The sequence below is a fragment of the Cyanistes caeruleus genome, chromosome 12, assembly GCF_971803275.1.
Source record: "Cyanistes caeruleus chromosome 12, bCyaCae1.hap1.1, whole genome shotgun sequence".
In the NCBI taxonomy this organism is placed as follows: Eukaryota; Metazoa; Chordata; class Aves; order Passeriformes; family Paridae; genus Cyanistes; species Cyanistes caeruleus.
The window spans coordinates 6,690,533-6,711,321 of NC_141712.1; the positions used below are offsets into that span (position 1 = coordinate 6,690,533).

Below are 20,789 nucleotides of genomic sequence, written 5' to 3' on the forward strand. Positions count from 1 at the left end.
TCTCCAAGTCTGATGATTCTTTTGTCCTCTGAGTTATCTTGTTCTCAGGGTCAGTAATCTTTGCATACTGATACTTGTGCCTTCTGAAGTTTTGCTTTCCTTCTGGCCTTGTGTTTCCCTACAAGTCTCTAAGCCTTTTTAAAAATATTTTTATTTTTCTCCCTTCTCTGCTGCCACCAGGTTATTCCCCCTTCTTCCACCTACTGCTGTGGCTGCTGCCTCCTCAGTGTGTGAAGTACCATTCACATCAAATAAAGAAGGAAGTAGAGCAGGCTTTTAACTTCAGCTGTGGGCACAGCTGGGGGGAGCTGCTTTCTAGCAGCAGGAAACATTGTCTTCTTGTTCTGTAAGAATTTCTGAGGCTGGTTTTCCCAGATCAAAATGTAAAAGAGACTCCGTCCAGAGATTATACTTATATGTGTGTGGGTATATAGATTAATATACACACACATACAAAAATAATATATTTTCTTTAATCTTGACCTTCTCTCCTCAGAGGAAGACTTTCCTCCTCCACCTCAGCAGTGATGGGAATCTCCCTGAGAGACCTAAACCTATGGAGTGTAAAAACTGGAGAGAGATTATCTTGTGCCTTTTTCTGGTTTTTGTCATCGTTCTCCTTTTTGGTTGGATGACAGCACTGTGATCTAGAGAGAGAGTGAGACAAGCAAACTGGCTGTACTCTGCCCCATTTGGCAGAGAATACTAAGATCCTCTGAAATTAAAGTCCATGGTTTTAATAGCATTTTTGAGACCTCATCTTGCATATTAGAACTTAGCCAGGTATTAGGTAATTTAGATAATAAATTCTCTTCAAAGTGACCCATCATCTTAGTATTTATTTTTTTCTAGAGGATGTAAGGCATAAAAGCAAGCTTTGTAGTTTTATATCTGTCAGCATGTCACATAAATATCTCAGTAACTACTGATCTTATCACCATAAAACTTCCATTTATACAGTTAGACATGTCATGTTGGTCAGTTGCACAAAAAGTTAAGTACATGCAATATTAAACTCCAACCCATGCCAGCTCCATTAGCCCACATCTTGAAGTTCTCTCTGAACACTATTAGAGAAGTGGGGGAGGAGCAGGAGCAGCATACAGACAAGGATGGACTCATGTTGAAAGTTACTGAAATGATGAAAGAGTTTGCAGAGGGATGTTTGGAGTCTTCGCATTTCCCTGAAAATCAAAAGATCTGTTTTCTGTTTGATGAATGACTTTAATAGTTTTAATGACCTCATATAATTTATTTGATTATATTGTTCATTTTTATTAGAAAATCGGCCTAGCAGTGTTTCAAGTTGCATCACATTTGCACGTCAGAATTGGACTCTGATCTAAACTTGCAAATCTTAAAATTTATATTACATTTTACCATTTTTATTTTAAGAGTTAAATTCAAAAAATGCTGGAATTACTTATTATTTTAGGATTCAGGCTGGCTCATAACACACTTGGCAGGAATGTGTCTTCAAAAAGCATTGTAAGCAATTATTTTTTCCTAGAGTAAAATTTGTTGGGAGTAATAGTTTAGAATCAATTTATTCATTAGATTTATGTTTTGAAAATTCCCATGAATACTTCAATTAATACTGTTGACTAGTCTTAAGTTCTGCTTCATTTTGACTTTTATGCCCCTTGGAAATGTGTTTGTAGAAATATCTTACATAGTAAGATTGTATGTGAGTCAAGGCATTGTCAGGTTAGGTGCAGTTAAAGGCTAGTTTTACAAAAACATGCATGCTTAGTTGTCTGCCTCAGTTTATCAAATTAGTTAATTTTATGTATTGAGTTAATGAGAAAAAAATAACTGAAAATATGTAATTTGGTCCTCTGTGAGGCTTGGAAACTAAGCTGGCTCTTCTCGTGCACACATGCTTCTAGAGATACTTGCAGCAAATTGCAGGTAAAGTAAGAATTAGGTGCCACACACATACATCTGCCTAGGCCAAATTATTCAGCTTCTGGAAAGTATTAAGAAAGTCCCTAACTTTGCATCTTTGTGCTTGTTTTCATATTTGTGTGGATTCGGCAGGGTAGCACATTATTTACTCTAAGAAATACAGAGAACATCTCTCATACTTATCTTTACAGAAATCCATGAGGCTGCATTTTTTTGGCAGCACTGATAGCAGAAAATCTTTCTGTTGTTAATGATACAAAATCGACTTTGCTATGGTATTCCCTACAGAAAACTGTGCATTAAAAATAATGGTGGTTAAATTTGTATGTGCTCAAGAGTGTTACAATGTGAGGGGTGAGTCGAGTGTTCTGAAACAGTGAGACATTTGCAATGCTGAAAACATGCATGCTGTGTAAAAGCACGTGGCTTCCCTAATTTCAGTTAAACCATTTAAGTATTGTCTCCAATTTTTCATTTATAAAGCTGTGTTTAATTTAAGACTGGGTTCAGTGTGCTTGTCACTGAGTCCACTATTGGCAAGAGTGGTCATTATAAAAATATTAAAACTAACCTTGATTTGCCAGGATCCCAAATGAAGAGGAATCAAGGAAAAATTTGAGTAGTGGCCTTTTTCCCTTCTCCTGAAGGAGACATTATCAACTCATTAGCTACAAGCCTGCACAGAGGCCCCAACTGTGACTCTTAAAGCAAGAAATGCATTTCTTGTGGTTAAGATTGACTTTCAGCATGCCAGCTGTCCCTCTTTTGGAAGGATTGGCCTTATTTTTCAAGTAGAACATGTGCCATCTTGATTACCCAAACTCTTAATTCAATGCTGCTTTATGCTTTGTCTCCTCAAAATATCCCTTATATCCAGCTTTGATTGGTGGGTAGATGTACCAGTACTGATCAGCTTAATTACCAGTGTGAGGCAGCGCAATGCAGACATGAGGTAGCAGCACACCTTTCCCAGCATTCTGAGGTAATTAACCAAAAAATATTTCCCTGCCACCTGTCTAGCCTTGGAGAAAATCCAGTTTTCTTTCCAAGCTATGGGAAGGGGGGATCAGAGCAGAGTTTGGGTAGAAAGATGGTTATCCATGTGGTTTTTGTTCTTCCCAGAGTCATCTGCAATGGTTGAGGATGGAGGGTGAGGCTGCTACCCCCTGTCTTTCCCAGCTCTCAGTATTGTATCTGTAGAAAAAATATATGAAGAATTAAGGTGAACCATGTAGGAAACCATGAGCTGAAATCTTCCAGGGTTCATGAAGACTAGAATGCTGAATATACTTTTGGATGCATCAAGAACAAGCATCAACAAAATCTGGATTTACTGCAGCCAGGTTAAAATTCTTCTTTTTTTTTTTTTTTCCCTCAGTTGTTCAAGGCTTAAAATCAATTCAATAGCAATAGAAAGACTAAATTTTTTGTGTGTTCAGTGCTTAAAGGAAATATGCTGTAATTCTTACCATGCCTGTGTGAAAACTTATATAGTCCAGTTACATTCATTATCTACAGCAAATTAAATATAAAAATCTCTCACTTGTCACTGCTTACATTGATATAGCATTCCAAACCAAAAGAAACAGTATAAAGCATCATAAAAATATAATGTGGATAAAAAAAATGGTGCTTTTGATTTTATTTTTAAATATTTTTGTTTCTTATACTGAAAAGGCATATCAAAAATTAAAAAGTGATGATAGCAATTCTGGAATAACTTCTGAGTTCTGATGGATTGTAAAGCATGCAAGCTAATGGATGTAGTCATCCATCCATGAAGAAGACTTCTATGGTTAAAGCATCCCAGCTGATCTAAAATATTTTTCTAAGACACTGACATACCTTATGGTTTCAAGTGGTCTTTAACTGCTTTTGATTCAATGAGGATTGTACAAAACAAATAACTTTGCCATTATACTAAAGCCTATTCCCATGTCATGTTTCCAGAAAACAGCTCATGTTTGAGACAAGTTCAGTTATCTGTAGTTAGATTTTTATTTTTTTTTAATGCTGGAATAGTTATTCTGCCATGGCTCAGGAATAGCTAATGGAATTTCATTCAAGCCTCGTTTAAAAAACAAAACCCATACTTTTTGGCAGGATACAAGTGGGAAGAGATTTAGTCCACAAGATATATTTTATCCTGGCATGTAGGAGAACAGTTGGTGGAAAATGGTTTCCCCTGTAGCCAGTTAGAAACTTTAACTATCTGCCAGTGATTGCTGTGAATGTGCTGCATGACATGTCATGAGAATTCACATAAATAAAAAGGGAAAAGCATCCAGTTCAGGACTGCATCTATGGGAGGGTTGGCAAGAAATATATGATGAGAGGGAGAGAAGAGTTTTATAATCAAAACTTCTAGGAGCAGACCTCTGGAGCCCTGGCTGGGATACTGAGACCTTCTGCAGTAGTTGTTTTTGGATTACATTTATTACTCTGCCCTGAACTGAGGATAATGAGGAAGGTTAAAAGGCAAGTTTATTGTTAGTGCTTATAGGCTCATTGTTCAGAATTGCATTAGTTGTAACTGTGACACTATGATACAAACAGAACTTGCAACATCTGAAATTTAAAACTGTTGAAAAAAATTTGAAAGAATCCATAGAGTACAAAAATTTCAAAGGAATGTAAGCGTTCATGTTAAGCAGAATTTAAGTGTCTACAGTTTACCACTTTACTGACTTTATCTGGTCAGATGTGACTCTTATCCATGTTTCTTTAATCTTTTTAGCCTGTTGAAATTTCTGACGAATTTTGGAAGTTCAAGCAAACTTGATAAAAACATCTCACTCCCACCCATGCTATTTAATTCCTACTTGATAAACTTGCTCTGCAGTTCCTGTGGCTTTAATGAGGTCAGAAATAGTGCCAGAATTACTAAGCTGTATGTTGAGACCCCAGGCATTTGACTAGAAAGTGGAATTTTGGAAGCAGTATCTCCCAGTTATTCGGTTTTAGCACAAATCCACCTAATGAAACAGCATTAAAGCTTTTAAAGTTTGCAGTCATGATCACTTGCAGAGGTGGTGGTAGCTGGCCCACGGTGTGCTGTTGTTACAGCCAGGGGAGGTTTCAAGGTCTCTTGGCTGCCATTAATGAAAAGGTGAAGTTTTTATGTAGCTTCATCTTGCCTTTTCAGGCACCCCAAGCCTTCAGCTTGGTGAGATGGGGGAGTGAAAGGTGTCTGAGTTCTCCTGTGCCATGCAGAGGGCCTGGATGAACAACCAATGGATCTGTGAGAGCCAGCAGACCGCTCTGGAGATTTTGGGGATTTGTTTCCTGGGTAGCTACATTGAAGGGAGAAAAATCCCGATCAGGCAGCAGCTTCAACTTGTGTAAAAGGCAAAAGGCTCCTGCAGTGTTGATGTTTTGTGAAGAGATGCGTTGGGGAGCTGTGGGGAGCATGGCCTCTCCCTCAAGTGGTGGCAAGCGGGGGGTGTCCATGAAGCCAAGAGCCAGCCTGAGCCCCTGGGCAGTGCTGGGCAGTGCTGGGCAGTGCTGGACATCCCTGGGCAGTGCAGGGGATCCAGGGGCAGAGGGACAGAAGGCTCCTGGTGCTGTCTGACCTGGCAGGTCTCCAGATGTCCTGTATTTCCCACAGCAAACCTCAGCTGCTTGGCAGCATGACAGCAGCGGTGAGGGCCATCAGGCTTCTCAGTCTTTCCCTGAGGTAGGATGTCTGTGTCTCTGATCTATTGGTTTGTGTTGTTTTCTTGTTTGTTTTATCTCAGTCATAAGATTTGCCACTAAATCTACAGCAGATTTCTGCTCCAAAATAAGCAGCTCCTGAGTTTTTTGGTGGTAACAGAGGCATTCACCCCTTCAGGAGGAGCAGCAGGCCCAGTGGTTTGGGCCTTGCAGACTCACAGAAAGGCTGGAGCTGGAAAGGACTTTCAAGACCATCCAGTTCCAGCCTCAACTTCTCCAGGCTGCCCATGTTGTGAGCATGGGGATCCCCCACACAGCTCACACCTCAGAGGGAATTTACTGATTTGATGTTCCTCCCATCACACAAAGAAACACTTGAATTCCTCTCATTTGAGGCCACTGACTTCTGTGTGCCATGCCAGAAAAGTTGTTGAGAAGTAACTTTGAAAAATCCTCAGAAATAAGAATGTACTTTTTAATACTCTCAGTTCTTCAGTGATATTTGTTTAAATGCATTACTTGAATTATTATCCATTTTTAGCTAAAATAACTATTGAGATCATTAATCATTATAAAAGCATTAATTAAATAAATATCAGATTTGCTGATTTTTCATGTTCACTACTTTACAAGCATGTGGATTAGATGAAGAAAAAAAAATAGTTCCATGTTGTCTAAATCCTTTTTGTTCTTCTGCTTATTTGTTTATCTGGCCCTTGTCCTGTGCCGAAATTTTAGGTGTGTATTCCTGTGATATTGAAAAAATAAGCTCAACAATTTTTAGTTAGCTTTTTGTCATGCCCCAGAATGACTCTTCTGGGTACATTTTCTGACCCAAATTCAAATTACAAGCATGGACTTTTGGCTTAGATAAGGAATAGTCAGTTTGAGATTTTCTTTGCCATATGAGTATTTTGTTCTGTTTCATAATTGTGCTGGAGAATTTACATCTGGGATTCAATGTCTTTGTTTCAGTGTCTGTATTAAAAAAACCCCACTTATATTTATTCAAGATCCTGATGCAAATATGTTGAAGGGAAGTTAGATATTTTTTTTCCCTTTGGGATTTTAGACTTTAATTCTTTGACTTGTTCTTGAGAGAAAGAGAGACCTTAGTGTTATATAATGAAATAATTCATGGTACAATTAATGTGATGTAGGAGAACAACAACATGATATGCTGAATTTAAATAACTGAAACTGATCAAGAGGGACATCAGCATTAAAGGCTCAATAGGATTGACGTAACAAATACAAGATGGCCACTGCATTTAAGTTAAAATACTGTCAACTGCTGATACATTCCAGGCAAATTTGTTGATAGACTAAACATTTTGGTAGCCTTTCCATTATTTCTTTGAGCCATCAGCTTTTAATTTTTTCTTTCTAGTTAATATACTTGTGTATAATTTAAACAGAAAACTGTTCTGTTTCATCATAAAAGATTTGTCTGTTACTTTTGGTGTGTAAATCAAGTGGACAGCAAAACATTCTTGAACTTGTTTTTTGAGGCATTTGTTGACAACAACAGGAAAAGAGATCACAGAGACCGCCAATAAGTGTGGACATCAATTATTTTTTAATTGTATAGGAGTACAGTACACTAATTAAAACTAGTATATCTTGCAATGCCAAAGGCAAAATTAATTATTAATTTTTATTAATATTCAGAAGTAGCACAAGGAATACATTAAAAAAGATTTTGTGGCTGTGACTGAGATCTTGTTTTGCTTTATATTTTAGTAAAAATAGTATGTTAGCTAAATTTGAATAGTTAAATATGCATCCAAGAGATTGTAGGCACTGAACAAGAATGTTCTCTCTAGACTAGTTGCCCAGTGACAAAATATAAGAAGTAGGAAAAAATCTTTAAAAATTCTGGGGCTTTGGTTTAGCTTGTTTACTGAGATGTATAAATACACCTTATCCTGAAGTTGTTATTGTAGATACTATAATTATTGAGTTGTTTATTTTAGTTATGATACCTTGTATTCAGTAGAATAATCAGCTTTCTACATCTTCTAGAGTCCAGCTCAGCAAATTAGACCTGTCCTGCACTGACTTGATAAACCTGATGTGCTTCTGGACAAAGTTACCTCTCATCTGTGAGCAAGTGATTTGCTTATTTCTCCCACAGGTTAGGCTTCAGTCTGTGTATAACTCATTGGGAAACTGCCTGTCTGGTGTCTATCAGAGAGGAAGTTCTTTGAATTAAAAGAAATGTCTTTCCCAGCTGTTATAAGCAAAATATTAATAGGCTTTTAATGCACCTGCCCAGCAGGGTAAGTTAAGGAATGCAAAATTTTAATTTTTGGAATTCACAAAAATTTTATAAAAAGACTTCTGCAATAAGTTGTGCTTAGCTTTATTGAAGTCAGCATGGGAAAAATACAAGAGGAAAAATAGTGACTGTTGTGAAACTTTGTGAAAGGACAGCTTGTGTCTGGTGTTAAAAGTTATGTTCAACGATAATGGGAGTCATGTATCAGAAATCTTTTTGAAGTAGTTGCACACTGTTGTGAAATTTTTCTAGAGTAATGAGATTGATTATTCAGGATCATACAGGCAAAGTTTTAGTTGGTTGGTTTTTGGTTTTGTTTTGTTGTTTCTTTCTTTTACTGGACCTGGAAATATTTCCCTCTCTCTGATCCTTACATAGAAGCTTATTGTGCTTTTCATCTCACTTTTTAATGTTAATTATAACAATTCTGTAGTCATTCATGTACTCCACAGAAATATGGACATAGATGGCTGTATTTTAGTATTTCTATAACAAAAATCTAAGATAAATATCTCCCATATTCATATGCACTTTAGTGGTGCAGATCTGCGATTCAGAATTTAGCTTTTACTTCATTCAAACACCTTGATCTCCTATGATAGCAATACATAAAATATGATTTTGGCTTAGAAACTGGATTGTAAGAGTTTGATTGTTATAAATACCCAGAACTTTCCTGTTAATTTGTTACAAGGCAAGGCACCAAAAAGCTTACTTTTCCAATATTCTAATAGTGTGTTCCATGTGAGTGTAGATGCTGTTCTAGTTCTCCTCTAAAATCAGCTGGTTACCTCAGAAAATCCAATTGTGCCCTCCCCTTGAGCTGCAGTTTTGTTAACTAAAGGAGTGGTGATAATGTTCAGCTTAAGCCTACTGCCAAGTCTTTATTGCCTGTGATTCCTGCTTCTTCAGTGCTGTGTCCAAGACCTGGAAAATGTTTCTGATTCCCATAATCTCTGTGCTGGTGTACGTGCATGCATGTCACAGCGTAGTGAAGAGGAGGAAGCCACTAATTCACTTTGCTGTCTTCCCAGAGGAATCAGCATATGTGGGAAGAGTGGGCTCTTGAAGGCAAACAGTGTTCTTCATTCTACTTTGAAGTACTTGCCTTACCAGCTTGTCAGTAAAAATTGACAAAATACAACTCACTTCTAAAAAGATAAATAAAAACTTTTCAAAAAGTTACCTATCACTATTCTGGAAAAATAGCTCTCAGAGCTGCTCTTGGCAATTCTTTTGCTCCCTGTCCTGAATGTATTGCTTTCTCAAGTGAGTGCTGTGGTTGTCCAGGAAAACCAGAGAACACCTTATGGAATAACATCAAAGGGAGGCACTTGACAAAGACAAGCAATTTAGATGCTCAGTTCTGGGAATGTATTGACTGAAGATGAAAGCTCTTTAGGGAAGAGACTTTGTCTTCTATTTATATAGAATCTTGCATAATTTAACAAATGTTGGGGACACTATTAATCTCATCCAACTTTAGATGTCTACAGTGTTGCTGTCAATCTTAAGAGAAGATCAATTGCACTCTAAAAGTGTCTGTTTCTCTCCAGTGACTATAAAGGGAGCCCTCACAAGTAGCTCAGGTGCAGATGGCTTCATCTATATTTGGGCAGATGAATCCTGCTCTAAAATGCTTTCTAATGTGACAAAATAATAGTAATTGATATTTAAAAAAAATCCTTGTGAAGGTATTTCATTCTTAGAGTGGATCAGAAAAGAAATGGCAGCTGCTGGTTTTGGTTAGTGTTACATTCAACAGCAAAGTGCTAGGGGTTGGTAACATATCCACAGCAGCATCAATCCATTCATAGCTTCTTGAAATGTTAGTTCAGGATATAAATATGAAGTAATTTGCTTGCTCAGTGCAAAAGAATAAAGCTGAACACCTGAGTTGTCAATACCATAATAGCAGTTCAATAGGAAATGCTGTCTCCAATTGAAAAGACAAAACAGTGTAATTAAAATCCTTATGGGAATTACAGCAAAACCTTTCCTCTACTGCTGTTGCTGAATCCTCTGGATCAGCTGATATTCTTTTTGAACATCTCAGAAACTGTTCACTGGTATTTTTTGGAGTGGAAATGCTGTTTTGAAATATGAAAGAACATCATGTTCTTCTACAGCAGCACCTGTGTCTTATTAGTGGCAAGTCACTACGCTTAAAAGTTGGCCATGAAGAATCTGCAAGACAGTGAATCAGCCATCTGCTCAGCAGGAGTGTTTTAGCCAGCATAGATGGACTGATATTGCTCTTTCATACAGTGGGCATAAAATTCATGGCTGCAGCTGACCTCTATTAGAATGCAGTCCATTCAAGGTAAATATATGGCAAGCTATTCCTAAAGCTGCTTTAATTGCTATGTGGGAAAGTAATACAGGAACATCCGGAGGAGCATCCTATGGTAGATATATGGACCTGTGCTTAACTGAATTATTGTAATCTCAATACACATTGAGCAATATTCCAGGCAGTCAGTTTTGTCTTGCTCACCCATAAAGGAAATTGTAGGAGAGACATAAAAATGCATGTATAAGAAACAGGGGAAAAAATTACTGATCTGTGAGGCTAAAGAGATTTAGTGTCACTTAGCATGGAGTACCTGGATGCCAAAACAACCAAGTCTAGATTCAGACTTATAAAACCAAGTGCCTCATGTACAATTTCCCTAAAAACTGTGTTGTGAAAACTGGAGTATTGAATTAAATATTTAAATTATGTGTGTCTAATAAAAATTAACTTAAAAATTATTGTGATAAGCGATATCACACAGCACTAGGTATCTATAGTATGTATGATGCCACCCATATTTTTCATACTCCTGTTTTTAATTATTTATGCCATCAATAGCTTTTCAATTGAATAAGTATTCATTTCTACAGAATGCCTTTTATGATGGTACAAATAGAAAGTTAAAATAGACTTACTATTCCAATTCTCCCACAATCATCAAACCCTTAAACCAGCTCTAAAAATCCCCAGTTTGTTCTAAGAAATAAAGTCAGCATGTTTAGGTTTTGAGAAATTCTGATACTGAGCACAGCTCTGTGTAAAGATTCTCTATGTTTGTGTGGGAATGCATCAGAAATGTCCTTTCCAACTCCTACTGGATTTTTTTCATTTTAAAATGTATTTTTCATGCCATCCAAGTGGGATGATTAGAACTGATTAATGTGAAGAAAAGTATCAGTCTTGGTTAGATGGGATATTCTTCAGAAATGCTCTTTGCTCAGGGAATACCTGGAAATGGAAAATGAAGATATTCTGGAGGATTTAAGATCCAATCTGCCTTTGGTACAGATGTAACTGTATCCAGTTTTTATCCATCCTCTCTGCCTTAAGTTGCTTTCAGATTCCTTATACCAAGTGGTGCTTGCAGTTGTTTCTATCTGCAGTATAGGGAATATTGTTGTATTTTACCTATTTATAAAAGTTGAGTTTAAAAAAAAAAACAAAACAAAACAAAAAAACCCCACCCAGTTTCACATTCATGGACAACCTTCTCATGAACTATGTGATCCTTCCTGACTTTAAAATAAAATTCAACTTTTTAAAACTTGTCATGCAAATACTGTTTTGGCATATCTAGGTGTGTGTTCCTGCATACCTAACTGCTTGTTTTATAAAAAAACCCAAACTTTTTATTTTTAACTTGTTTATATTCCTGTTTAACCACAGATACAAAACCACTAAGGTAGAACAAGATGGATTATATCCATTCTTTTTACCTTCTGCACATCTGTGTACAAGCAATTACATTGAGGCAGCCCAGGAATTAGTTAAGGGCACAATCACAAAGACACGACAAAGGAAAGAACCAGCTCAGCTCTCAGGTTGTGCCTGTGTAGCTGGCATTCACATTTACACACATGAAATGAACACATTCGCTTGGGAGTCACAAAAAAAAACCCTGAGTCAAATGGCATTTTGCAGATTTTTCTTCAGAGCAGAAATGCCACTTTAATTGAAAGCAACCAGTGAAATAAATGCTGTATTTTCAAGAGACATCACGGAGTGCAAAGGTTGTGAACAAAGCAGTAACAGCTACAATGAGCCACCAGAAGTAATAGCGAAAACTGTCTTCTATAGCATATGCACAGTTCAGGCCTTTTCTTCACACCTCAGAATGCAACAAGAATATCCATCAAACTCAATCTGTTGCTCTACCAGTGGAGATGTATTTCAAGTAGAGAGTGCAGGCAGTTACCTGGGAAGATCATCTCTTCTGTAAACAACTGAGATCTATGGGTAGCTCTGGTGTAAACCCCTTGTTTTCTCTTGAACTGCTCACCAATAAACCAGAGCTACAAGCAGGGGGCCTCTGTGCTGGAATACTGATTTTTGATGAGCCCTTCCTTCTAAAATATCTATAAATTTGGATAGCTAACTTCTAAATTTATAATCAGTGTTTAATCAGTCTCACTAATTTAAATAACTAAAACTTGAGCTGTCCAGCACAATTATATGATGTCGGAGTTTGCATTGTGGATGTACCAAGTATTTTTGTCCTTAAATTCCCCTTTTACATCTGAATCATGGTGAACAGCTCCTACCTATGTGTGTGAATGGCAAGAAGCCTTGCTCAGCAATCAGTTTAACTGCAATGCATATTCCATACTGCTCATTTTACTTATAGTAACTCAAAACACATTATGTCCATACATGAGATATCATGTAATGGTTAAATCTGTGTTTCTTGCACCTCTAGAAGGTTGTCTGTCTTCTTTACTGACCCGTTATCAAACATCAAAAGACAGTACTTGAGAATTTCCCACCTTGAGTTCAGATCCTATTTGACCTATGATTTTCTGGGTGTGGACAAAATGTACCAGCTGACCTTTCAGTGAAAAATTCAAGATATTGTTAGAATGGTGTCTCAAATACATTCCAATGTAAATATAATTCTGCACATAGCAGTGATCTTGAAAAATTTCTTAATTGCTTTGACTTCTGATAGCATGCAAACATTGTCACTAGAAATGGCATATGCTATATTTTGAGTAGGAAAAAAAAAAATGTGTCTCCTATCTTTGCACATGTTTTTGTGCTGTTAATCGTGGGCTTTTTAAAAGCTCAGCTTGTTCTTATGTAAGACTGCTCCTTCAGGATTTGTTAGATTTGCATTTATGAGTAATTTTTAGACACTACTGACACAATTTTTTATTGCATGGGGGGAAGCTCAGAATGTAGAGGAATTTTACTTTTTTCAAGTTTTGCAATTAATTGAAGAATTAGTTAATTTCTAAGTGACAATTCACATTATTATCTTGTATCTTTAATTCTAAAACTGAAATTTCATGGAAACCAGTAAATTTATACTCTGTCAAAATTCACAAGCACATAAATCATTGAGACTATGTTCTCTCATTCTCATCTTAATCAAAAGTAAATTCCCCTTCATAATTTCCAGTCTACAATAGTAAACTAAAAAGCAGATCATTAGAATAATTAGAATTCTAGTGGCAAACAAATGAGCTCTCATTATTGTTTGCATGTGAAGTAAAGCTCTCAACTCATAATTCACTTAAAAGTCTTCACATTTAAATAGAATATCATGATGCATTCATGAACAGGAGAACAAATGAGGCCTGACCTCTTGGGCATAAAACCTTTATCTTCTCTGCTCACCCCACCATGGCTGGGCAGGGTCTGGCAGTGCTGGGAGTAGGAGGGAGCTGAGTGGCCAGTTGACTTCTGCTAAATGGAAGAAAGTAGTGTGTCTGCCTTTTCTACACATAGTAGAGATGCTGTAGAGGTCTTTCTTCATACAGCTAACTTTCATGAAATCTGTATTGCTATAATTACCTCTAATTATGCTGTGTCACATAGGGCAATGAATCCAAAAGTGATTAGGGAGAAAGGGAAGGTTGGGCAGTTAACATAGGCTATAATTTCATTCAGTTTTCATCTTCAGAATTAGTACTTTCTAGCTTCTCATTTTACCTCTGTTTCTCTTACAACACTCTACCAATTTCCAGCTATGTTTATGTTGCTGTTCTTAGTGACCTTTTTTTCCATGTACCATTTTCAACACTTCTTGTGTTCAGCAAGTTCTGTCCCAGATTTGGGTTCCTGATCCTCCTAGTCCTCCAGCTCTATGATCCTAAACCCCCTTTGTTGTTTCAACAAGCCATGAAACACTAAATTGCTTTTCCTTAGCTTTCTCATTACTTAATTTTTTAAAAATAATTTCTCCCCATCTTTACAGTCATTCTTGCCAAGAATAGTTTCCTCCAGTTCTGCTCTGGCCATACAGGTTGGAATATGCCACCAGTGAAAAAAGTGCTCCCATTGTGAGATGCAGTCATACAACAGGAATTTATCTTCTCCCTGGCTGATGTGATCCAAACTTCCTGTGTTTACTGTGGTTTACTCTTGGTCCAAGAAGGGTGACTATAAGGAATAAGATGAGGTGTACTATTTCTCTGCATACTTTACAAATGTCAGGGCTTGACCAGAGGAAGATTTACTGAGGTTCTTCATCCTTCTCTCATCTTGTGAGTCCTCTGATACTGTCTGTCCTCATTTCCACCGTGTGAAAGGACTGTGACTGAAAAATGTGTCTTTTATGAAGTACTCTTGTCTTGCACTGAGATGTTCTGATGTCACTCTTGCCAGGAACAGGGAATGTTTGGGTGGCCTTGCTCTTCAGCTTTCCAAGAGGAAGGGAATGTTGGAACTAAGAACTTTGAGAAAGGTGCTCTAAATCACAGAAATTCTTGGCCTAACTGTACAAACTTCTTATTGTCAAGTACAAACAAGCTGCATTGCCTCGCACTGAGAGTGTACTGATGATCATGTAGTCCTGCATATAATGACATTCCTAGGGCAGCCTGGTCCATTAGGAGAATTAAAAAACCAAAAACACAACAAACAGGAGACATTCACATACAAGCCAGCACATATTAGTCAAGGTGCGTTCAGAATACATAACAGATCCCAGTTTACTGGAGTCAGCATACAGCAGTGAAAATTCACTCCTAGGTACTATTTTCACGCAGCTCCTTTGTTATTGCAGCCAGATCAGGCTGGGAACAAGGCTTGTCATAGCTACAGCCCCCCTGACTGGGGTGGGGGCATCTGGAATGCTTCAGGTTTATCCAGATTTAATACACTCATTGACCCTCTTTTGGTGCACCTATCCTTTGGTGCAAAATCCTTCAAGGCCAGGAATATAAACACAGACTGTTCTGGTCATGTTCTACTTCAAAGTGCCTGAGAAATAGAGGCTGCTCCCATAGCATCAGCCCTACCTGTGGAAAAAATATGCACACAAAATTGGGGGCCCTTGTTCATACCTGGATAAAGAATCCTACCTCTGGGCTGGTAAACAAAGTGCTAAAAGCTACAAAATAATATAGACTGTGTCTTTCCCTGCAAGATTCAAGGAAAAAAAAATTAAATAAAAATGAAAATAAAAGTCTTCTGCCCTTCATCTGTTATCTGTGGCAGCTTTTCCAGGCCTAGCATCCATCAGCTCCTCTTCTTAACCCAGGATACTTGCTGTTCACAACAGGGCAGTTTTTCCTGCCGTGAGTCTCCAGTCCTGGCTATAGAGAAAAATGAGGTTAAAATGGGTTAGAAGGGGTCTAGTGGAGTCCAGTGTGGTGTCAGGTTGCTGTCTGTAGTTTCAGTTATCTGATTACTCCCTCCCAGTGAATCTGCATGTCTGGGTGCCAAAGGAAGAAAACAACTCCCTGAGCTTCAAAAGGTCCCTCTAGTTCCCCCTGAGTAAGTGGCAAGAATGACTGTTTTGGTGTCTAAAGTCACTATAAAAGGTTAAAAAAAACAGATCCGCATCTTGCCTTCTTATAAATAGTTCTTAAAGTAAAAGAGAATGACACTGAGGGTATCACAAGGAAATATTATGGATCAAGCCTTGTTTTGTGAGCCCGGGGTGATTTTGGATGTTGGGCTCCCCAAGCAGAGTCCTTCAGAGGGCATGTAAGGATTCCAAGGCTGTCTTCAGGCTTCCTGATGATCCTTCCACCATTAGTGATGCTTCAGACCTCTATGGATAAGAGGGATGTTTTTGCCTTTAGTAAGTTAGGACAATGTAGATGCAAGATTTTTAACAGCTTCCAGGAAGAACCAGGAGGAAGTAACTATCTAAACTGAGGGAAAACTGCAGTAGCTGAAAGTAAACCACTTTAACTGATAGTGAGGAATGGAGTGCCTATCCTAGCATTGTGAGCAGGAAAGAAAGGATCTGCGATTTGATGATTAGTGACAAATTTGTGTGAGTTGGAAATTCTTGGAAAATGAAATTTATTAAACTTGAAATAAAATGTTCACCCCTGAATGAACATCTCCTTTTGTGAGGTTCTAAGATTTTGCTCATGGGCTTTCTTACTGCTATTCTCTTGTTTGAATGAATGTACCCTTAAGGCCAAAACCCATATTGCTGAGATATTATGAAATACAGACTTTGTCTCCATGTGCTTCTAGACTTAACATAGCTCATCAAATGACACCTGTGTGGTAATTTTGAAGAAAAGGGATGAGGAAAGACAGAAAGAGGAGAAAGGTGTAGGTGGTGGGCTGATGTTGTGCTCATTTGAAGGCACTGCAGCATTTTGTGTGTTCCTGTATGTGTGCACCTGTAGGTGGTTTTTGATTCTGCCATTATCTAAGTTGATACAGATAGCAATAGTTTACTTACAGTTTTAGGGATTGTATGTACTTAAACACTTTGCCAACAGATTTTACGTGTGTTTTTAAAATCTGTTAAGAAGAAATATGATTAGGAAAAAGCAAATTTTCTCACATGGTGAATTTTTTTAATCCTAAAGGTTAAGTTCAAGCTTTCTCAGCATATTGACGCGAGGAATTACCCATTAATTAAATAACATGAGTCATATTCTACCATTGATTTTTTATATATTTCTTGCTGCTTGATTTTAATTAATGGGAGTTCTGTACATAGAGGATTCAAGAAAAGGTCCAGTGTTTAGAATCGGAACGATAAAATAAAACATGAATATGGTAGTGTGGTTTGCTAATTGCAGTAACGATTGCCATCAGAGCCTCCTACACTGTCTGTGCTCAGGCAAGATTGCCATATGTCACAGGAAGCCTTGCCTGAGCAAGGACAATCAGCCTCAGAGTTGATTCACGGTTATTTAAATGAAACACAGCTTTTAATGTCTTTGGAGAGTACTGAAAAACTTGAAGGTAGGACAAAGTAAGGTGTATTTACCTGCAAAATTGACCTGTATTTTAGTCAATAGGTTTGGCATTTTCATGGAGGACTGCAACTGCCAGCATCAGGAAAGTTTAAAGGAAGGCTCCTGCTCGTGGGCTTGATGCACTAAGCTTTGCTGATTTCTCACTACTGACTCAGGTAAATGTATTTTAACTAATTTCTGCAGCCCTGGATCAGAAGCAGGGCTGCACTGTGCTACATATAATTTCAATGGAAATAAGGCAGCATTCTCTCCAAAGATCACACCGTCTAAAATAGTGTCAGTGCTTGGTGTTTGTCTATGTGTGGAGGATTTGCCATGAGACAGAACTGTGCAGTATGGTTCTTTTCATAACACAATGAACTTTGCTGCTCAGAGAAAGAACCTTCAGTGCTCAGGAATCAGGAAAGAAAATTTAGATTGGCAGGTTAACGAGTAGGCATAGTCAACATACAGTGCTTAAAAAGATAGGCTTGAAAGGAAGTTCAGAGCTGCTGCTTTGGTTCTTTCATTGTATTCTTCCTGCTCTGCAGTTCTTTATCTGGATATACAGAACAGTTTACCTTATTAGAAAACAAGAAGAGCATATTTTATGGCATCAAGAGGCCATGGAGACTAAAACCAGAGATGCCATCTCCCAGAAAACTGTGATCCTCCCAGAATGACTCCTTGGCCGGCTCCTGGTGTATGCTCCAGTCAGCCAGCCCTTGTGACCAGTCATGTAGCTCACTCTGACCAACCTTCTGTCTTAAAAAGGATCAGAATTGCTGGGCTATATCTGCCACAGTGCCTGCTTTTTTTTCTTTCCCTAGTTCTGTTTGTCTTGCAAGATCGAGTCCTAGTTGCATAATTATGCTTTCCAGAATTAAACAGATAAATTGGCCTTAAAGAGATAATGTTAACATTGGCTGCAGCATCAGGTTCTTAATAAATTGAGGGGCATCAAAAGTGGTGTTTTTCCTAAACATTAGGTTCCATGATAGTAATTTTTTAATGAATTTTCAAAACAGACTGTACATTCAGCTGAAAGTCAGCAGCTTCCCTCTGCAAAGCCTGGTTCCCTCTGTCTCTGCTTGCTGCAAACATGCACGTTACAAGCAGTGGATAAATTTTCTACCAGCCCCTGTCACAGCACACTCTCCATATCTTTGTAGTGCTCCCCTCAGTATATTTGGGATTAACTTGCACCCCAAACACATCCCACTGTATCAGGGAACCTTAGGTGCGTGGTTTGTTCTGGTATCATACGGTATAGCCACCACGTAAGGCAGAAGCAACAATTAAAATTGATGTTATCCATTTAAATATAAATGATTTTAATAAGATTTACTTTGAAAGTGTAATATGACTGACAACCAGTGATTATTTTAAATAACTTTTGAAGCTAACAGCGGTGGACACTGTGTGTGTGTATGCAGGAGTCTTTTGTAATGCTAGGAGGTTGCTTAGCTGACACCCCAAATCAAGGAGCATTGTTTTTCAAACTAATTTTTATTGTCATCCAGTTTTTTCTTTTTCTCATGCTATGTGTCCCTTGTATCAATTTTAGACTAAAGTAGTGCAAAAACAAAAAAGGTAATGGCACTTTCCACAGTATTTCAAAAGGTTTTTAAGTGGAAAAAGGTATTTAGTATTTTTAATAAGCATCTTCAATACTATTGAGTTGGTTTCTTTGTTCATATCACAAGATTAATTATGCTGTCAAGCACTTTCAAGGCCTGCTTAACAAAGATTCAGTGATATAATGGTTTGCTTCGCATTGCCTTTTTTCTGCATAGCAATCACAATCAGCATTAGACAATTTAAAACCCTTTCACAAGCCGGAAGTTCTGAAGAGCCTTTTAATCAACAAAAGTAATTTTGCAAACAACTAGATACAGCGTTTTTCATATTAACTAACTTGTATTAAACTCTGCTATGTGCTTGAATCTCTGGTTCTGGTAATGGATTATTCAGATTTGCAAGAGACTAAAAGTGGGGAACACAATTAGCACAATATGCAGTTTGTACCCCATGAAAATTGTAATCTCATGCCATTCTCCAGCTTAATATAAGCACTGTATTAGTACTTCACTGCAGTTACATATATTTTAATTTTCTCTTAATATGTTGTCCTTGTATAATTACTTATTTTTTTCTAAATGCCTGGAAATGTAATCCTTGTTTTAAGGGAGACCACTATTTCTACAGGACAGGTTAGAAATCAAATCCTAATACACTACAAATTCTGAAATTCAAGTTACAATAGGAAAATCTGTTTAGAAGCACTTGCCTTCTAAAATCACCGAGCTCAATGACGCTTTATTCAGTAATTTTATTGCTATATAGCGTTATAAGAAACCTCACATGGTTTAAGACACTTATTTGATGGAGAGATTGTGAAAGCAAAACCACACTAAATGACTTTTTTTTTTGCAAGCACATATATGAATGAAAAACTAACCTGTTAATGACACCTTTAAAATACTCTTTTTTTTCTTTTTTTTTTTTTTTTAAACTGCTAGAAGCATTAATTTGTACCGTTGCTGCATGTGGTAATTAGCAACTTCAGCAGTGATTTTCTCTGCCCTAAACCTTTCGTGTTTGACACTATTCCAACCCAGGAGAGGAGTGACCCTGGGATACAGTGCTACAGGACAAGTGGAGCAAATCCTGTCACAAGAAATAACAGGGTCAGAAGACATTGCTAATGAAGTCATAGCAACTGGTTTAAAGAGCCAATCAGAGAAGGCAACAATCTGTAAATGAGGATATAATTAGCAGAAAAAATAACATGCTTTGGTTGGATTCTAGGGGAGCCAGTAATGAAGGCAATGACTGGATACTGAGAGAGATTCCAAAAGATTAGAGCAAACATTGTGCAACAAAGAATACCTAATTAGCAAAAAAGTGAATATGCCTTAATTAGAAGAAAAATGTATGATTGAAAGACATGGAGTAGGATTTTAATATGAATATAATAATGACTATTAGCCAAATCTCCAGGATGAAAAACAAAGTCCTATCTTCACTTTTTTTGCCTCTACCATTTTGATAAATGGTCGTGAAGAAGATGGACTGTAAATTCATATCATGGCTGGGACATTAATACTATTAAAATAGACAATTTTGAGACAGTAATTTAATGGGTTTCCACCCAATTTACACATTTAGTACCCCTAACACAAACTGCAGACAAAGCAGTGCTGTGTCTTGGCTGGCCCTAATGTTCTTCTGGTGTGAGGAAGTAATTATGGAAAGAATTTCAGGTGGGTGTCCTGTGGCATGTGAGCTAATGCTTGGGCCAGATATCTGCTAATAGGAAGGAACCCTGGGTGGTTCCTCATACAGAAAAAGAGCCAGTGGTGCTGAGGCCCTGATTGTGCATGCATAACTACTGCACAGCTGCAGCTTGCATTTATTTGTTACTGTTTGGTTGACTTTTCTTTGGGTTTTGTGCCTATTTTTTATTTTTTTTTCAAGCAGAGGCTGATCCAAAATTCATTAAATGCAAAGAAAAAAGCTTTCAATAAGTTCACAGGCTTCTAGATCAGACTCAGAGTGAGCAGAAACCCTGGAAATTTTATTAGTAAAAATTAAACATGTTATTATCTTGAACATAATAAACCCAAATAGAAGAGTCCCATAATGGATTGTGCCAGTACAGTATATGCACAGTATTTATGGCTAGCAGTGATGAAAAGTATAATGTTCTACTGCTTATCATTTTATTACAATAGAAAAATCAGGACTCTAACTTGTTAATAATTTTTCACCT

General features: G+C 37.5%; 1 long non-coding RNA gene across 1 annotated transcript in view; it reads left to right on the top strand.

Annotated features, from left to right (window-relative positions):
* The first annotated feature begins 5,062 nt into the window (after positions 1–5,062).
* LOC111934356 (uncharacterized) overlaps positions 5,063–20,789 on the top strand; it is a 57,458-nt gene continuing 41,731 nt past the window's right edge. Inside the window, exon 1 of the long non-coding RNA XR_015275555.1 lies at positions 5,063–5,584. This is a non-coding gene — a long non-coding RNA (uncharacterized LOC111934356). The remainder of the gene's footprint in view (positions 5,585–20,789) is intronic.